This window comes from Homalodisca vitripennis, chromosome 2 (assembly GCF_021130785.1).
Source record: "Homalodisca vitripennis isolate AUS2020 chromosome 2, UT_GWSS_2.1, whole genome shotgun sequence".
NCBI classification, from domain to species: domain Eukaryota; kingdom Metazoa; phylum Arthropoda; class Insecta; order Hemiptera; family Cicadellidae; genus Homalodisca; species Homalodisca vitripennis.
The window spans coordinates 93,363,561-93,386,309 of record NC_060208.1 but is presented as its reverse complement, the minus strand read 5'-3'; positions in this window follow the sequence as shown (position 1 = coordinate 93,386,309).

Genomic DNA, 22,749 nt, shown 5'->3' with positions numbered 1-22,749 from the left:
TCTTTACGATTATTGACGAAAATAATGAATTTTGGTTTAAGGCGAAAGATATTGCCGAAATATTGGAATTTAAAAATACCATGAAAGCGATTAGAGATCATGTTAAAGAAAAATGTAAAAAAAGCTTCGAAAACATAGTTTCAGAAGTGGGGAACGAATCGTTCTTACCTTCAAATTTTCAAAAAACACTGTTTTCGTTAATGAAACGGGCATATATTCTTTAATACTGAAATCAAAAACGAAGATAGCAGAAATGTTTCAAGATTGGGTTTTAGTAGAGGTTTTACCAAGCATTCGTAAATTTGGTGAGTACAAACTTGAAAACAAGATTAAATATTTAGAGGACGAAGTTAAACACTTGCAAATTAAAGATAAAATAAAAACGGAAATAATCGCAAAACAAAGTGTAAAAATTGACTTAATGAAACCAGACCTTGTTTGTAAGGATTTTGATAAGAAAAAACACCATGTTTTTGTTTTAATAAAAAAGAATCACACGTGGGAATATCCTTATTACGTTATCAGAGCTCGAAAAAGAGAAATACCAAAAAGATTGAAAGAACTTGAAATTGATTACCCAGAAATGGAAATTTTATTAAGACATGGTGATCCAAATAGTATAAATCTTTATAATTAAATGAAAGAATCTTTAAATATTTCATACAAAGGAAATCATTTTACCACAAATATGACTGAAACTCGACTGATTTATAAGATATCTAAATTGCACGATGAAAATTTTAATAAATTTTATTAAACTCTCGAATTATGATATTTTGTCTGTAAATGTTTTTGAAGATAAGGTAACCATTGAATGATTCGTCCACACTCGCAAAGAGTCGGTTTCTTTTGACTCTTTTGAATAATTCTTATAGCACAATCTTTACAGTATGCATGTTTATCTTTACTATAATGTCAATTGTAAAATTTGGAAATATCCTTAATTTCTTTACAAACGCAACATTTTTTCTCTTCTAACGATAATTATTCTATTTTATCGTATAATTCTCTCTCATATTTACCACGACAATCTTTACACATAGACCCTATTCCTCCTTTTTTAGTGTTATTTTTATGAAATTCTTCAAAATATTTATATTCTTGACAAATTGTACACTTCTTTTGAGCCTCCATTTATATAGAAAAAATTAAAGCTTGGACTTTCTCAATTCATATTCATAGAAATTTTTTAGTTTTTTTTATTACACTTGTGACAATGTATTAAATCATCTTCCATTTATATATCAAAGTTTCAAAGTTTATTTAATTCATCTAATAAATCAGATTTCGATTCATTTTTATAGCCATACGGTACTGTTTCGATCTTATTTTCTAGGATAATTCTCTTATCATCTAATATATCAGATTTTGCTTCATTTTTATATCCATATGGAACAGTTTCGATCTTATTTTCTAGGACAATTCTCTTATCATCCTTGGAGCACAATGCTAGTTTGTTGATTGTTATCGTATATAGTTCATGTTTATAGGTTTTTATTACAGTCATTTCCCTAAATTCATTTTTATCTTCAAACAAACATCTCTTTAAATTATCGATATTTATTGTTTTATTTACAACGCTTTTTTTTATTCCTTTGCATCTTACTGGATTTTTGTCCAGATATTTGTACGAGTACATTTTTGATCTCAATCCACAAAATTCTTCTAATATCTCGCCATTAAGTTCGTCTTTGAATTTTCCTATTACTTTCTTGTTTTTGCTAGTGAAACATTCATGATCTTTTGGATAATCGCTCGTATCAAACTCATCTATATTTTCTTTAATAATTTTATAAGGATCATGTTTCATTTCAAGAAAATAACTATCTGTATCCATGTAACATAGATTCAAATCGGGATCATACTTCTTAAGTTTATCGTAATAAAACTCGTACATTAACAATTTTGAAAGGTCAAGAACTGAAAAACCTATGTAGATTGGTTTGTTAAATTTAACTTTCTGCTTGTACATATGACTTGCTATACAGTTGTCGTCAAAGATATTGAAACATTTGAAGTTCGTTTTCTTGGCCTGTTTCATTGAAAATTCTTCATTTCCTAGCTTGATATCACATCTATTTCGCACATTTTCCATAGATTTTCCAAAAACAGAGTTGTTCATCAGCTTATAAAAGTCCTTTTTAAAGTTACTTGTAGCTTTTGTTCTCATATTGGTATTAAAATCAACATATTCTTTCATAAAAGGCTTCTGATCAAATACTATAACCCTATTCACATGTTTCAATACCATCCCTTGTTCGAGGTAAAATTTCAAATTTCTTGAATGAACGACGTATTCAGTTTTGCTTAATAGAGTTGTACACAAGTTGTTTTTATAATGTTCTGGAGCAAAAGGGAAATCTTTATGATTTTCATGCAAATTTGTTGGATATTCAAGATCAACTTCAAGAATATATTCATAATCTTCGTCGCCAGTGAGTTCTAAAATTGTATCTTGCCATTCGTCTTTTGTATATGTTTTCGGATCCATCTACTTAATATCGTCATATGGTAAATTTTGTGATAAAGCCCAACCATAAATGTTGTTTGCATCGACGTACAACAGATAATTTTCAGGTTTTGTCTTATCGAAATCTTTCAAATATTTATTGCTTGATTTCACATATCGTTTAATAGATTGAGAAATGCCTCCACGAATACCTTTTTCAATCATTAAATACATATTATAATCACTAATCAATTGTAATTCTATTTTCGTTAATTTTATCATAGCATCCCATGCGAGGCTTGGAGCTGCTAGATAATGTGCTGGATCAAGTTTGTAACAATTTAGGCAAATATTTCTGAAGTTTTCAAATATATCAGCAAGCAATAGAACATCTTGGATATTGTACAAATCAAAGTAATTTCCTAAATTTTTCTTTTTTAATTTGTTCCAGACCATTAAGTAGTGTTGAAAATCTTTCTCAATATACTATCATCTGTCAAAAGTGAATAGAAATCTTGAATTTCAGCTCTTCTGTGTAATCAAGTTTTTCAATACTATAGATAAATTCATAAGGAAATATGCCTTTTCCAGACAATATTTTAAAAATCTCGTCATGGTCATTTGGCTGTCTTTCTATAATTTCATTCAATATTCTTCCATCTTGTATAAAATGATTTGTATGCTTGAAGTCACCTTTCTTGAGGTTTTTAGCCAATTTTTCAATAGAAGACCCCATAAATCTGAACGTATCTACAAACGAAAACTTAACAAACTTTCTAGGCTTATCATTGTCAAACTCATAGCCATATCCGGATTTTACAGAATATTTGATATATTTTTCATCTGTGTTTGCGATCAAATCAACATTTCCATATTGTTTAGCCAATTCTTTTATGTACAAATGAGTATCGTAATTTGACATATTATGACAGAAAACTGGAATATTTTGTGGAAATTTCAAATTTAGATTGCAACATGAATGAGCTGCGCCTCGAAATTTGCCGGTTAAATGACAATGATCTCTCATTTTATTATAAATCTTATCTTTCCAACTATCAGGAGTAAAACCATACTGAATTGACCCAACATCATAAGCAGACCATTCACAGATATGACAAATGTTTGAATTTTGATATGAAATTTCTTCTTCTTCAGATTTCATAGGCTTCATGTTCCTTGAATTATATGTTTTAGCTATGTATTTCGATAATTTATTAAGCTCTTCAAACAATTTTGCAGGAACATTAGGCAAATCGTCTTCATTTTTGGCTCGATAACATATAGGTTTATATATGCGATTGGCTACATTAGATACTAAATATAGAGTAAAACCGTAAGGAATATGCTTCTGAATTTTGGTTGTAGTAGGTTTTTGTGGATTATTCTTACATTTTGTAATTTTTTCTAATATTCTTTCAAAATCCATATAAATAACGTACGGATGGTTAAACTCCTTTTTATAATTAGTAAATGATGTTGTTTGACCTGGAAATGGCATAATTGGTTTACAAACTTCATGTTGCTTGCAAATTTCTAAATGATATTTGTAGAAATGACTTAAAAATCTTCTACATAGCAGTTTTTATGTTCGTGTTTAGATAACTGAGAACTCACTAATCTATTTAAATCTGTTATCAACACATAATGAGATTTTTCATCTTGTTTAACATACAATAAATCTATTTCTAACTCGGCATCATAAACTTCTGAAATTTGTAACGGAACTATGTGTAATTTTTCATCATAACTATACACATTTATAGACATTTTCGGATACTTTTACTAAGAATTGTAGCTTCGTTTTTCAAATAATTGTATATCTTTTAAAGACATTGGATACTCGAAACCTGAAAATATTTCGTCATTCACGAATTTTTCGTATTGTTTTGCTCTTTCAGCATTCTTTTCGGGTTTTCCAATAGCACATCTAATTGAGTAAATAAAACAGAAATCATCTTTGTTTTTGATATTTACACATGCTTTTTTTACCATTATTTCTTGTAGTAAATTGATATATGATCCCGCATTCAGTATTTCGTGTTTTTTAAGGTTTAAAACTAATTGTTTACAACTTTTAAATGTCCATCCAGAACCTTTATCTGGATGATTTGTCTGTTCGCGATGCGTTAATTTATTAAATTGCTTAGTAATAAAGTCATTTACGTTAAAGATTTCGTATGATTATAATAGTAAAATACATTGGACAAGTCTGTGGTTCACCGTTCACTAAAGTTCGTTCGTATTGGCATTCTAAAGATAGATATCCTTTACTATTTTTCACAGTGTCTTGAAATTTTTCGATTAAACTTTTAATTTCTGGCCGCATAATAGAAAGATATTTGTAAATCGACATGAAATTTTCGTTTAAATTCGTTAAAATGTATTGCTTGAAAAGACTATGGATGGAGGATAAAACTTCAACATTAATGACATTTTCGGTGGGTTTGTCGTTAAAAGTTTTATCTATTTGATCAATAATTTCAGACTTAGTTTTATCGTTTGTTTCAATGGACAATTTTTCAGCGATTGAATGAATTTTTTCATCATTAAATAGATCTAAATTTTTCTTTTCAACTTTGAAATTTTTCTTTAATTCCCTTAATTTTTCTATATTGTACATCTTTTCGTGATCAGCAATTTGATTTTCTTTACCCCATTGTCGTAAATAATTTAGTTCTTTCTCATAAATGTCTTTGTTTTTTAGATGGATTTTAGAATTATAATGTCGGGTATAATGATGTTCAAAAACTTCTTTTTTACAAAACGGGCATGAGATTTTTTTCTCTCCATTTAAAGAAGAAAAAAATTTTAATTCAAGATTTTCTAAATATCATTTTTCTAATGAATTTTTGAGAAATTTTATTCAAATCATCAAATTTAAGCTAAAGATTCGCAATAATATTATAGATAATTCAGTAGATTTTTTAGGATTTTTCAAAAAAATCTGATGGGAATGCACCTTAAGAGCCGTGATTTTGGGTCAAAACCCTGGTTTTTGTGTATTTTAGAAGTAAAATGTCGATTTTTTTCACCTTAATTTAACTAATTATTTTTGTATTTTCACTCGAGTATTGGCAACATAAATTCCATAAAAAATTCCACACATTGGCCTTGAAAGGTTGCTTGAATACAGATTATTATAGTTATTTTATAGTTATTTTAGAATTGTATGGTAAATTAACAGTAATTATATTGATTTTCGGTCTGTCCCAAAAGTGAGCCAGAACCGCCACATTACTATCTACTTATATATATATATATATATATAATTTATATATAGTGTGTATAATATACATCTTGAACACACAAAACATCCCAAACATAATAATCTGTTTCAAGGTGATGAGTCACCTATCCAGTTTAGGATTGGGATTCATTAAAAATTATCTATATATTAAAAAGTTTTAAACCTTAAGTCCTCGGTATAGTAGGACGTCAGGGGTATCTTTTGGCAATAAGAGATGGGATTTTGGTCACTCATTAACTCCAGTCAAATGTCAAGAAGGAAGGAAACCTATTAACAAAATATTTTACCTAAATTAATGCTGAACTGTAATATTGGGTAAACTATTTCGAAAACTATATCTGAGGGATAGGTATGTCAACTTTTTGTGAGGTACACTGCAAGACTAAATTTACTTTTTGATGTGCAATAAAACCTGCAGGATTAAATGAAGTTCATTACCTTATTTTTATGTTCATCTGTTTATTTATGTTAATATTCTTATGATTTGACAGATATAAAATGTTGGCTGAGCTTTGATGGAGCCTTTATCACTCGTAGGGCTGGAAAAATATAATTTTTGTGTTGGTATAGTGGTATGATAACTTTTTTGTATGGTTGTCATCCTTTCTATTTGTCCGCTGAATACCTCGAGAATCAAATGAGTTATTGATTAATTAATTATTTTGCATTTAACCTCAGTGAAGCATGTTACAGCTATTAGGGTGGCTTACTCATACCTTGTTTAGGAAAGCAGTAGATGAAGAAATATACACCACCTGATAAATAAGCTTCATAATAATGTTAAAATTGAGTAAAATTAAGAATTACTAACACAAAAAAGATAATGATTACTGAACTGAAAAAGTAAATGAGCCGTACTTTATTACATTAATTAATTCCATTGGAGGAATTTTTCAATCTGACTGAGTTAAATGTTACATACGTCAAGCTAAATTTTGCACCTAAAAATTGAACTAATTGACCTTTAAAAGTACTAGTGCCAAATAAAATTTTAAATGCTTCAAAATATACAAACGCTGTTGATTATTTCTCAGAGATTGTGCGATCCTTTAAACCCAAGATTTTTACTCAATATACACTTTTTAGTAAAACATAGAATTTTTATCCCTTAAACACAACGATTTTGAAGACAACGTTTTGAATATTAAACTGACCTACTAAGTTTGTACTTTATATGAAGGGCGTAATGTGTGGAAATTGTTGGTATTTTCAACCGATAATTACAAACCAAATGTATATCAAAGTAAGAACGCCTACCAGTATTGTATGAATAGAATGATTATGTTGTAATTAAATTTATAATATTTCTCAACAGTGTTGTAAAGAATTCTTTTAATTTATGTATTAATATGATAAAAGACCGCACAGGTCCTTGATGTTTTACCGTCTATCATCAATTGTAAGCAGAAGGACCTGGGGGTTGGAGATTGTCCTCTTGCAGATACAAGTCATGATTACAGGTTCTACGATGCAGACAAACTGTCAAGTGGGAAGAAGGGTAATGTATAAAACATCACCAACCTTTAAGGGTAGATTCCGAGATTATTAAAGATAGCACTCAACGTGCTCTGATTTATATGGTCTAGTATCTTTTAAAATAAAAACTGTTAGTTTGCTTTTTAAATCTGACATAATATGGCTACTTAATATTCAAACAACACATTACAGCAAACATTTATTATTTTTACAAGGCTTTTAATAAAAAAGAAATTAATTTAATGTTTAGAATAATACCTATGATTCTACATTTTGAACAAAGTAGGATTTAAATTATGTTATAATTTTACTACAAAAAAGTTATACTTTACTAATTTACTAATCATTACTTAATAGGAGATTTTGACATTAATGGGTTCTTACAATCTGTTGAAATTTAATACAGTATTATGAAGTTAATGTTAGTGGTAAAAGTGAGTAAAATACATCAACCATTCTCCTGTGTTCGAAAAAATCTAATTGGTTTAGTAAATCGTAATGAATGTTGAGTACTTAGCTTTTTGCCATATTTTCAGGGTCACCTCACACAAGTTTACTCCTGTGAACACACTTTTCCTTTTACCAGTTCTCTCAACTTCTGACGTAAATCTTTATTTATATTTAAACTTATACTATTTATTTTGGTTTCATCTAGAGACAATAAACAAACACACGCAAGATACATGAAACTACAGTGAGTAATTCTGTTGACTAAATGTTTCAGAATACATTAATCTTGTTATTTTTGGACTAGCAGACACAAAATTTATACTGGATGTGTTTGAATATACGTAAAACACCAGAGGAGCATTTATCTGGTTCCCGAAACAAAACGATTTCTTCCATAAAAATATTTATTAATTTTTGGTGAAATTAGCTTAATTTGGTGAATTATAATAGAGAAGTTAGCCATTTAAACTTGTAATTCGTTAAAAGAAATTGATATACAAGACATTAAAAAAGTATAGCATATAAAATATGCTTGTGGGCTACAAACGGGGTGTAAATATATTTTGAAATGTGCAGCTATTTCTACATGTTAGAGAGGTAAAATTTTATTTCTACAGTTTTTTAATGAAACGGATTTATTTGTATTTAAATTTACTGTGCAATTATTTATTGTCATATATAATTACACTAAAATGATTCAATAAGCGTACTTTCAATAAAGTTCTAACAATACTGCTAATGTAAAACATGGAACATATTTCCCGTTTTTTATTTATTAAGGTAATCTTAATGCATTTATATATCATCTTAAAATGTAGAAAATTAGAGCCAAAATATAAAATAAACTAGAGAACAAGATTAAACAATAATTTTCAGTATTTGATATTTGCAATCATCCTTTTATAAAAGGAAACAAAATATTTTATGATTATATGTAACTAAAAGAACAATTGATTAAATCCCATTGATTGTCCTCGTACCAAAATATGTCAAACGCCGTAAATCAAATCATTTGCTTCAATGGGCTGACAGTAATCCTAGTAATCCGATTTACTTGTTCCTTGTTGATTCAAACTGGAAGCCGTTCCATTCCTTTTGTTCAAAGATAAGAACATTTCTTCTTATTCGTTTTAAAAATATTTTAATACTGTTAAAATTTTAATAATCTAACCCATAAATCTACAATAAACTGTAGAAAATGAACAAATACTCACAAAACAATGTGTATTGTCTTTACTAGTAAAGAAATTTAATGTTTTAAAATTCATATATAAATATTTCTATTAAAATATTTGGAAAGAACATTTGTAAGTATATTTTTTTAATGATTTGAAAGGTATTGATGCTTTAAGTGTACAATGAAGCAAATTATCATTAATTAATTAACAAGTTAAATAGTTTGGACTTTGATAAAATAAATACATTGACAAAAATTAAATTAAAATATTTATTTAACCGATCAATATCTATTAGCTATCAAATAAAACTTATTCTACCTGACTATATAAACTACGCGTTGTATTTTTCCACTAACTTAATACCGTTTGACCGTTTATTGGATATACTTGATTTTAATGAGATATATTTGGATTTATCGGTTCAAATTAAAAATTGTATACTATAAAATGTATGCAAGTGTATTTAGTACAATTTTAAAAAAATCAAGGGAAACCCCCTTTTATTAGCAAGGTTAACTCATGCAATACTTTTACCATATCCACAATACGGATTACACTATCTCCTAAAATCCGATTGCATAAAGCTCTTTATAGAGTATGTCATTTTTAACAAAACAAAAAACCTAAATATTCTGTATAAACATAATGTATAAAATATTTATATAATTTTTCTAACGTGAATTAAATACTTCTTTCAAAAAAATAGCAAATCATCAATTACGCGGAGATCAGATGAGTACACAGCGGTTTATAGCCGACATTATAGAGAATGGAAAATCTAATTAGGGTATCTATCTATACTGTTACACACACACACAAACGCGCGCGCGCTAATCAATACAACATTTTCGCTGTTCAATTAAAAGGTTATAACATTTAATAGAAAAGTCATTTAAATAGACTGTGAATGGGCTAAGATCAAATTTAATTTTATTGTAGTTTACTTGGGATGGTTAAACAGTTTTTAGTATTATGAATGAAAATACATACATAATCTATAGACCATCCACAAGAGATTTTGTCACCGATACGTTCATCACATACGATATCTTTCCGAGATCGGTCTTCTCCATAATATTCATTCAAAGAATGATTGCTAAGGGAGTGAAGAATCAAAGAGATATTTAAGACATTGCGGAGGTGTCTAGGATTGTTCAGAAAACATGGGTGGCATATACAAACCAAATTAATTAATTGACATTAAAAAATATACAATATTCATTATTAACAATATTTTAAAATTTGAATACACAATCCGAATCGTCGATACGTTAATCAAATCATGATAAATATTAATCTGCTAGAATAAAAAATTATACAACTGGTGGTTTAAATTCTTAATACAAACCACGTAAAAACATAGTGCGTAATAGGAGAGCGTCTGAGATATTAAGTGAAGAAAACTATAAAAAGTTGAAGATCATGTTTTCAGGTTTAAAAAACTTCGGGTGCATGTTCTAGTAGTCATACATTTAATCAAGTAAATAGATAAGTTCAACGAAATACTTCTATAGAGGTATAAAATACATAAAGGCAATAGTGTTATCTAAAACTTTTGAGACTACCTGTCTCTAAAATAACCAATTATGTAAGAACATTGAGAGGACATATCGATTAGGCACATTTAATGAGAAAGGTGCTTTTAGAACGTTCGGGACGCCGCCGATACGATCTTTAACTCTGGCGCTACCGACATCTCATCTCATCTAGCTAAGTGGTGTTACACGCACTGCTAGAGTACGCGTTAATTGACACGAGGACTGTATTATGTGTACATTCGAAAGGCAAGGTAATGTATTATATCTGCATACTAGCTGTTTCCCGCGGCTTTGCACGCTTTTCGTAAGCTTTGCCGGTGTATGTGAACTTGTGGTTTAATTGAATTATATTTACAACGCCGATATAGAGTTTGCCTTGTTGCCACGATATGTTAATGTTTATAGCCATTGTGCACGTACATGTACTTTATTATAAAGTGGTCTAACACTCAAACTTTAAGTTCAATCAGAAATGTATCTTAAAGAGAAATATACATAATAACTTAGCGCCTTCAATTAGTGTTTGTCTATGTAATATACGTAACTGTCTAGTAATTGCAGTTTATAATGTGCAGGCGCTTTTAAACATTTTATCTTTTGCTTAGCCGCTTGGTGGTGAGTTACATCAATGGGCATAGCTTATAAACCTTCTCCGTAGAAAAATACATATACATACAAATTTTCATAACGATCGGTCAAATAGTTCACGATTCCATAAAGGATGAACACACAAACATTAATGTATATATATATATATATATATATATATAATATATATATATATATATATATATAAATATATATATATATATATATATATATATATATATATATATATATATATATATATATATAGATAGATAGATAGATATATAGATGTGCAACAAATTATAGTTTGTTATCCTGTTTTTTATTACTCTCTGCACCGAACGTATTAAGTTTGGTGCAGAGAGTAATAAAAAAAGACAAACGTATAATCAAGAAATATACAATGATTACTACAATTTTCTTTACCAAACATTATTAAATTTTATGTTATAATTATTTTAATATTATTTCTGTCAAATGGAAAATTAGAGCAAGTTGGCTTTTTTTATAAACAGTTTTCTACAAACATTACAAAAATAATAATTTAGTTTATAGTTTAAAAAGCATAAATTTATTTTATAATAAACATAATTGCAACATTTAAACTATGCTGTCAACTGCTGAGCTCACTCGGCATTGAACACTAGTTAGCAACTGTTGGCGGCTTGAACAACCGACTCAGTTCTACACAGTTTAGTTTCACGAATGATGACCTGACGCTTCTTTGCAATCCGATTAACCTGTACTTCATTGGTTAAAAAAACTGTGTTTTTTTTTTAAAGCAAACTAACGTGATGTTGAATTTTTAAATATTTTTATTTCATTATGTATGGTATCAAAGGAATTACTCTAATGTAGTATTGCCAATAATATCTACTAAATTTAAAACTATAATCACTTATTAAGGCTATAAATCTTGATTAAAGGTATGACTAAATCACATTTCAGAATCATACTCCTATAAAATAATGTTAAGCGTACATTATTATTACTTTAATAAATATGCATTGTAAAACAGCCCAATTTAGCAGTAATCTTTAGAACAGCTGAACCATTTTGGTTATTTGTTTCAACGTATTCCGTAATGTCTCATGAAAGTATTAATGAAAAGAAAAAAATTAGAAGTGTTTCATGGAATATTTTTGAATTGAAAGAAAAGTAATGCTTATATTTAAGAAACATAAATTTTAATTTTCCAATACTAAACATTCGTTAAAATTTTCAGCTAAGTTTCAAACTGTTGGCTCCTGGACACTTTGTTATGGCATTTTTAGAGTGGGCTATGGAAAAAGTTAAGGAATGTACAAGAACGAGCCTCAACGAGCCATTCTTTCCTAGACTACATTCTGATAAACCACAAGATTGCTGTCACGCAAATCCCATTATAAACTATTATTTTGATATGTTATATAAACTGAGTAAGGTTATTCCACTCTTTATCATAATACTCGTATATGTAGATGTTTTAACCAAAGTAATCTTTTCAAGTATCAGTATGTGTTTACTTTCTTGGTCAGGTAATAACGGCAAACTCGACTATAGCAACGTAATTTCAAAAGAATGGAGTGAAATTAAACGGCGGGATATAAAATGTTTTACTGTATAGGATTCTCAGTCTTAAGTCTGTATGTATATTTTCCTCGTCTGGGAAACAAGACAAACTGAACGATGTAAGTGTATTTTTTAGCATGAGTGCTTCTACAAGCTTATAATGAAGGTCAGTTGTGATATAGCTTGTTCACTGACTAACTGATTCTCCTACACATGAACACTGAAATAATGTGGATCCGATACACGCCTGGTCTGTTTTAATAATATCATTTAGCTTAATCGTATTACATCATTAGTGCTTCAACTAAGGATGCTATAAACTTCAATTCTGTAACTTACTTGCATAGCTACGGGTATTGGCTTATTAGTGTGTAAAATGATATAATATAGAATAGTTATTATAATATCGGAAATATAGTATAATCGTGTTAGATTTACATACATTATAATTTTGCTTTGTGATAAGTATGTCAGATTGACATCGGTAGATCTGCCAATTCAGAGCTAACGCTTTCTTTGTATAATATCAAAGAGAAATCTTTGAAAATCTTTTTATTTTCTTTGCTCATATTTTGATTGGTGGTTTTTATCTGTTATAGGCAGAGCGAAAGATTCAGTTCAAAAGATTTTATTGTACAGTAAAACTTGGATTACTATAAATCATCCATTGCCATTCATATACAATGATATAAAGTCTGCATTATTCAAAATCTTTTATAATTTGAATATTTTTATTATTCTTGATTATTGAGTTATCTAAGTACCCACGGCACATAAATCCTTAACCCATAGTTATGTGTATTGAACAAGGGAAGTTTATTTCAAAGCATCGTTTTCAAAAGCGTTATCGTTCATTGTCTTATCACTAAATTAACCACAAGAATATCAAGAAATACTGAGATGTCAACATCTACGAGGTTTCAAGATTGCGGAAACACGTACAATTATACAGACTCCTCCCGTAGCAAAATCACTTCCTTTAAGGAAAACAATACATTTATAACACTAAAAATCTGTGACGTAAATTGAAACAAATTTTACATGCCTCACAAACCACTTTTCAAACTTTTTAGAACATTGAAGTTAGATTTACCAGGACCATATGTCAAATAATTTATATTTATTTATAAAATTTGTTTTTTTAATTAACAAGTTGATTGTCGCAGACATTCTAGTCCGCAATATACCTGAAATGAATCCCACTGAAGATAGGGCAACAATGAAGATCGTTGAAAATAATTAAATTGTAATAAATCGACCACAAACATAAATAAATCGGTAAAGGAGTGAACGCAAGATAATCTAAATTCTTGAGTACAAAAATAACACAGTGGAAAATAATTTAATCTATTTGTCACACAAAGATGAAATATACTACACAAATGTTATATTTCTGTATATTATAATAACGTCAATAATGTAAGTTATAATAAAATACACTTATATTTTGGATGTATGTGGTAAAGTAAATAATAATCGGCAACTTCTTGCAAAGACAGATAATCACTTGAAATGTAAAAATTAAATATTAGGTCATAACTATTAATTATGTTATGTAGGCATGATTTTTACGAGTTCGTCAACGTAAAAAAATATTATTAACTCTATGCTTCAGTCCTTCAAGCTATATATATATATATATATATATATATATATATATATATATATATATATATGTGTGTGTGTGTGTGTGTGTGTGTGTGTGTGTGTGTGTGTGTGTGTGTGTGTGTGTGTGTGTGTGTGTGTGTGTGTGTGTGTGTGTGTGTGTGTGTGTGTGTGTGTGTGTGTGTGTGTGTGTGTGTGTGTGTGTGTGTGTGATCGGATCTAAATCCTCATTACGTAATCCAAGCAGAACTCAATTTACCTGGTATTATGGTATGGGGAGGTATTTCGAGTACTGCACTGATTGGTCCTTATTTTCTTTAAGGAAATGTTCAATCAGAAAGTTACTTATGGTTGCTGCAAGAAGTAATAGTTCCCGAGCTCAGAAACAATCCTGTTTTTAATATTCATTCGCTCATCTGGCAACAAATGTCGGTATCCAAGTTCGAGATTTTTTAAATAACACATTTAATGAATGGAATAGTGCCGAGATCCAGTCGATTGGCCTGCACGCTCGCCTGACCTGACCTCATGTTATTTTTCAATGTGTGATATTATAAAGGAGACTGTGTATGCTTCAAAATCGCAAAATCTTGACAAACTCAGAAACCTTATTTGAAATGCACTTGAACTTGTTAATAACGATAAACCTTTATTGCTAAAATTTTGTGATTCGGTTCTCAGTCGTTGTATGCTATACAAAATCAAGGTGGACATGTTGAACAACTACTATAACATTGTATTGTAATATGTAAGTAATTTCATGTAATGAAATTGTTTTCTTCCATACAGTGTTTATTCAATCAATTGGTGTTATATTTGTTTCTTACAATAAGTTGTATGATTAATACGAAGCTAAAATTAACGGATTTCTCATTCGAGATAAAACAAGTTTAATTAAGGGTTAGACTAAAAGAGTATGAAGCAAATAAACAGGTAATGGCAAAAACGTCACCTAAATCTTCATACATGTTTTAGGTCCTGCCTATAAAAAATAAATACTGGGAAACAAGAACAGTATATGTCTATATACTGTTTAAAGCAAGTACAAACATTGGCATCATTATTTTTATATAAGGTTTACAGTAGTGAGTAGCAAACACCCACACACACATATATGAAAAGCCTATAGTTAAGTATAATAAAACAGAAAATATACTGTACATAAAAAAATTAAAAGGAATATAATAAGAATTAATTTAATTCCTTACCCATTATTCTTGAAAAGTATTCTAATCCATAGTAACTTATGTATTAATAATTCCATTTATGATAAGATTTGCAGTATTTTGTAGATTACATTGTTTCCACAATGTATTGTATGAGCGATTAAAATAATTCAGTAAAAAAGAAATACAATACGTTTAAGCTATTAATGTAAACCATTGAATGATTATATATTTAACTTTAATTCATTAATTTTCTACAACTACGAAAGTCTTCAATTCTAATGAGTTATAGTTACCGATATTGAACGTAATTAAACGTACCTTTGAGGGGTTGCTTGATGTTCAATGAAGCCCTAAGTGGTAATACAGGGCACTAAAGCCCACCCTGTGGTACACCACCATTGCGGTTAGTTTCTATCGCACATTTAGACGAGTGCGGTTACTCCTTTATTGACTGAGGGAAAGTCATTTATAGAAAATAAACCAATACGACGTAGTATCAAACTTTTTACAGAACGTAAAGAAAGAACTATCACACAGACAGACAGTAGCAGAACGAACAAGCAGTCCTCTGATACTTTGAACCCAAAATCAATAGGGGTTATCTCGTGCAAAGACCAGACCTTTGTACCAAGTTTTATACCCCTAGGACCTTTCTATCAAGAATTACCGTTATGGTCTGGTAGGCGGACAGATCTTCTTTAACGTTTTGACCCCAGAGTCCATGCAGTTCTTTTTTGACCAACGGAAACCTTGAACCAAGTTTAAATTTTGGAAGAAAGTAGCTATTATGAATTATAGCACAGTTTTACTGGGGTTGCATGCCAAATTTTAAATCTATTCCTCATTTCCGTCTTATATGTCTTTTAGATAGATAGATAGATAGAAGTAAATTATTTCCATACCTTGTACTAATAGGTTTCGCTAACGCTTATTCAATTATAACCTAAACGAATATAGCTGTATCATTACTTTAAATTCTTGTACCAACCGGGCCAATCAGAGCTGTATTCAGGTATAAAAAATTGGAAGTAAAATTACGGTTACTTAAATTTTCTCACCATAAACTTTTACTGACTTTGGAAGGTGGGTTTTCAAAAGGGGGCTTCTGTCCTTTTCCAGTCATAATAGAAAGTATAGGTGTACAACACCTGTACAATAAGCTCAGAGGATAAAGTAGTAAGATCTGGGTTAAGTGGTTACCAAGTCCGGTTATCAAGTGGTCATGGCAGCCATTAATGAAGTCTCGATGACTTGTGATGACTCGTTTCGTGTCGGTTACATTTACGTCAACACCTCCAAAGACAAGGTAGGTCATAATATGTCACATTGTGTGTCGCTTAAAAATCATCATTGAGTAAAATACAGCAGACAATCATGGAGAAAACTTATTTACGCCCCAGATAGACAAATGAAAAAGTTACGACGTCCACCACCACACAACGTATCACGTATAAAGCATGCAGCTCAATATTTGCCCAAAAAGATACATTAACATTTTCTTTATAAGTTTACGTCCATTCAAGTCTAAAACTAACAGAGAATCTACACACCAAGTCGTGATAAGATGATGTAAATATTGGAATGACACAAAACCTAATGGATGATTTGAAGGAAATTTAGTACGTACATTATTTCGATACACTCCCCCGAATAAAATATAGGTATACTTTTATTATATATATATATATATATATATATATATATATATATATATACAGACACGCATACAAATATTGATTAGTATGTGTATAATTAAGTATCACTTGTTGTGGTGTGCATACTGTGATAATAAACAGTATTATCGACATTATTTAAAAGGTAGCAAAGTTGTGAAATTAGTGGTTCATTCTTGATTTTCTTAATCAAGTAATTTGTGAATGCCTGTCTAAATTTAAGCTGCTTAGACTTCGTTTTATTGACATTTTTGGAGGGCATATTTATAGTATCTGAAGGAATAAAATCGGAAGGACTGATTATAAACATGATTCATAAGACCATTTTATCTGTGACTACAATTTGTGGAGGTAAACGGTCACATTGACTCCGTAAATGTAGCAAGTAGAATAGAAATGAAATGCACCAGCCGATAAATGCAGTATATATATATATAGGTCTCTTATATAATTCCTAGACCGAACCAAGGAGTTAAAATGTAACTAACACGAGCTGGGAAGAACACATTCAGTAGTGGTTCAGTACAGACATTCATTCTGATGTACAATCCAGTTCCATTCTAATACATGGAATTTTGCAGAGAAATTGTAGGCCAAGAAGCGAGTAACTAATAAGTTTACTAAGAAGTTTACCGGAATAACTGTTTTGCTACGAAACACTTTAATAATACATTAATTTCCTTATTAAAAAGACAAAATAATTACTATTGAATGAACATTTTTACATATTTTTTAATTATACTAAATTTAAATAGTGATGTATTTCAGGGGGACAAATACCTTCAAATTTTTATCCCTTGGTTGTTACTCTGAGCTAAGAATCTCAAGAGCTTTCCAAAGAATCTTTAATATCGAAGTTTCAACCAACTCAAACTATCTCAATTTACCAATCAAGTTACTCGGAACTTACGAATGATACGAAGAAAATTTATTGTTATCTTACAACATCAACTTTATGTTTTTATAAAAGGTCTCTATTAGTATTACATTTTGGAATTAAATAAATAATATAATAATCTTGTTTTCTGACCTTGTACTTGTATTTTTATGACAATTCTGAATTTTGCACAGTAAAAATATACATATTATTTTGTTTCGCGTATTCCAGAGTGCAGTTTTATATTTTTTATCTTCAAAATTAAGTAGAAAAATGTAATAAAATGGTGTGCACTGTAGCTCTGATTACAATACTATTCGTCGAGAGCAGTACATTAAAAATGGTAAGGTAATTAAAATGTCGGTATCTAACTAAAAATTTGAGTAAGTTATTTTCTTGGTTTTTGAATGCGATGATCAATAAAAAACTGAGTAATTTCTAAAATTCTAAAATTTTTCTAAAATTAGTGTATAATTTTATAATAATAGGAGTGCCCTGTAATGTACAAACAAATTGCTACTTCGCTAGGTTAAGAGTAATTTGTTGGAAAAATAACCTTTCATCAGTTTATAATATGTTTATAAATGAAAACTAAATTTTACTAAACAGAAAGCAAACTTGTGACGAAATATTCGGGTAAAATTTCGAAAATGTAGTTCATATAGCACAGCTCGAAAAATCAAGTATTAAAATGTTGTAATTAACTTTAAGATTGATTTCATAAGAAGGCACCCTATTTTAAATATATATATATATATATATATATATATATATATATATATATATATATATATATATTACTCTATTTGTTATATCTGCAAATTCTGTTATGTAATACTAAACGAAAAAGTAACAGTATATATACATATGTTATATTTTTTATTATAAAACTGTAAATATAAATAATCCCTTATTTAAAATATATTAAATATGTGATATGTCATTTAATATGTCCATCAAATTAGATTACATTTGCTCCTTTAAAGTTAAGCAGATTAAAGTTATATTTCTTTAGGATATTTTTCTTAATAATCATTCATATACTTTTAGAACTTCTTGTCTACAGATTAATACCTATATAATACATGCTAGCAATTGAAATAAGTTGTATTAATTTTTATTGAACACAAAATAACAATAATCTTCTCAAAGAAATAACTGTGTTTCCATGGAAAATAAACGATATTGCCAAAGTCAGAGAACTCACAGTGTGGAGCCTAATCGTTCTTTTCATTTAGTTAATTATATTCATATTATATTTTGATTTTTAAATATTATAATTTAATTAATTAATTATATTTGGCAATATTTTTAGTAAGCATATCAAATTTTATCATCGATTCCACTGTTTCAAGACACAAGGTACAAACCATGCTTATAATGTTCAAGCTTAAGAAAATATTTTAAAATAGAATGAAAGGAATTAAGTTAAAGCAAGGTATTATATGTGATACCTTAACGTATGCAGTATAATACTTGTATACTTATTATTTTGTTCAGTACAACTCAAATTAACATTTATAATAAAATCAATTTTACTATTGAACTTGTTAACACTAATTTATTTTATTACAACATTTCCCCACCAAACAAAATATTACTAAATGAAAACCTTGTTTTTAACTAATTAAAATTTTATTGACTCTTGATCACTTAGTTGTTATGTTATATCAACAAAGTTTCACAACGTTACTACACTTTAGTACAGATCAACTCCTGGTGGAATAGTTGAACCTCAATAGTAGCAATAAGTGGTATTCCACGTGACCTATGCCTTTACATCTAACTTTGCCTCTTGTCAACTTCACTTCACTTCAGCTTACATTACTTGTCAAAGCTTTTTGAAATTGTGTCGTTTTTATAACGCATTCTGTTTATCTGACTATCTTTCTGATATAAAGGTGCTAGGGACTTAGTTGATGATATTTTATTGGTTTAAATAAAACAACTATTGATGTTGGGGTCAAAGTTTCAAAGGACGTCCGACTGTCTGTCCGTCTGTTTGTCTATCCGTATGTACATCTCTTGATATAAAGGTGCTAGGGACTTAGTAGATGATATTTTATTGGTTTAAATAAAACAACTATTGATGTTGGGGTCAAAGTTTCAAAAGACGTCCGACTGTCTGTCCGTCTGTTTGTCTATCCGTATGTACATCTCTTGATAGAAAGGTCCTAGATATTTGAAATATAGTGATTAGGTTCTTCTAGGTCCATAGAACAATTCTAAAGATTTTAGGGCAAAAACATAAAAGTCAATCCGACCGTCTGTCTGTCCATCGTATTGATTTATTTTATTCCTTTGTGTAGTGACTTTTCTATACCACAAAATTGTCACCTGCAGCTAGTTTCATTTGGAAAGCTTTCCCATACATCCTTATATTTTACAATGGTCATTTTAGAGCTACAAGAGTACATTATTAAAATAAATATCGATTTCCATATCAAATCATATTTATGATCACTTATAAATCTTAATTATTATCTACGCCATAATCTTCCAGTAGTTTAAGATAAATTTATAACTATAAATTATAATTAAGGTTCATTTTATATAAGTTTGACTCCGTAATATTTAAAATCACTATTCAGAACAGCAAACAGTGGTTAACAGATTTACATCAAAACGAATACTTATCTTCAAGGGTATATAATGTTTTATAGATAAAGGTATACATTATACAACATCCATCAAATAGAATCCGAGATGTACAAAATTACTTCAGACACGATAAACTCCTACAGCCATCAACAGTAACAATGCGTGGTGGCGGTTCTACAGAACTGCTGTAACAACTCCCTATAACTTTGTTCCATCTCAAATGTCACTTCACTTGAACTTTACTTTGACACATGAAGTTTGTATTCTGATTACAAAAGTTATGACTGAGAAAATCCATAATTATTGTGTGCCATCTAGCGAAAAAGGTATGTCTAAAGTTTTGTCTAACAAACTGCAAAATATATGCAAGCCCTCATCAGGTCTACAAGTCCACGATTCTTATATACCTAATAAATTACCTGCTTATATAAATTACTTATATATATATATATATATATATATATATATATATATATATATATAAGTACGACTTGTAGATATAAGCTTATATATCGTACCATACTAAACTATTTATGCTACGATATCATATTTTAATTCTAATACTCCTATAATTTAAGATTAATATCCCACAAACGAATACTTTATCTGTGTTTTGGTACAAGAAGATGAGGAATTGACATCCTTTTTGAAAGCATGATAAGCAAAAGAAACATTATTTTAGAGTACCTTAATTTAGAATTAAGTGAATCAGAAAATCAAGCTCGAGATGTTTCAATCTCATAAACAAATCAAACCAATAACAGTTTACTATATTAACCTCATATGCCCGTCTTGAATGCGTTCCTATTTCAATCATTTGCATTTTTCATTTAATCATCTTGGAATAAATTAATAATTTCAGCTTTTCATCACATTATTAGTTCGTAATTATATGTTTTATTTTACCTCCAATATTTTACTACAACAAATTTGGTTGACCAAGTGCATTGGAAATTTTTATTGTAAAAACAAATACTTCAATGATCTCACGGTATCTTCAGACTTAGGAATGGAATAGTTAGGTTTCCGTCGTCAGTATTCCTACCTGTAACATCGTAAAAGTATTTATATAAATCATTATTAAACTTTTACTTTTAAAATGAGTATGTTGCTTCTAACTTGTAGCATTGTTCTCAATCGTCAGGAATCTATTTCTATGAGTGTGCATAGTTTTAAATCTTTTAATAAATGATTTTTTGATTTTTAGTCAATATATACATAAATGATAAATTGATCAAAGATAAATTTATTTATCACAAAAAATAAATATAAAAATGATATAAGATCTTTAATAGACTTTAAAAATATTCTCTAACCCTTTCGTGAGTGAAATATCTTCTATTACTGAATATTATATACATTTTTCTTCATTCTCTGGAATTTTGGTTTACTCTGGAATTCCAAAATACCTTATTTGTAACATAATTTTACGAAAAATGATATTCTTTATCATAATTTACCTCTTTAAACTTCAAATTAATATTACCATTTATCAAGGTGTATATTAGGATAATGGTTCTAGCGTGGCTTCTTGACAGCTCTACTGAAATATTTAAATTTAAACTTTTTTTGTTATTTTCGGATTTTTCCAAAAGACTATATGTTCTTATACTAGACCAAAACATTAAATACACGGTATTTTTTCAATCATCAATTACTAATATTTGCATGTTCAAATTATAAGATAACTATCTTAATGTATATTTTTATATAGAACTTACAATGAACATAAGTACAGTTATAATTTGACATAAACAGTACAATTGTCCACTAACTTAAAGTAAAACAGATTTAAATATAGGAGAACAATTGTTAAAGACACTGATTAAAGAATTAAGTATTTAATTTTGCCATAGTGCTGGATTGTCCTAGTAACAATAAAAAGTAATAAATCACAGTCCAGTAGTTTACGTTAATTACACTGATCAGATATATTTTGTTTAGATATCATATGTTATTTTTGTTTACAGACACTCGTTAACAAGGCTTGTAGACATTTCGATACTTCGAAATACAGGATATTTATGTTATTTATGCTGAAGGATACCAAAACTAATTATTCATGTTGCCTCAGTTATCATTATTTCATAGCTTTATGAGCTACAGATAACCGTAAAGAACAGCTGCCAATATAAAATATTCGAGCATCATATTAAACCGATAAAATATTATTCTTCATATTGGTTGTCAGGTTCTATACAGCGTAATATTTCATGCGTCCACAAACCTCGAAATCTGCACAGATTACATTGGACGAGATCAATCATTGTGAACTTCTATAGATTGTCGTTTAGTCAATTTGAACAATGTCAGCTTTAAACGTATATATTTACAGTGTCAGATACTC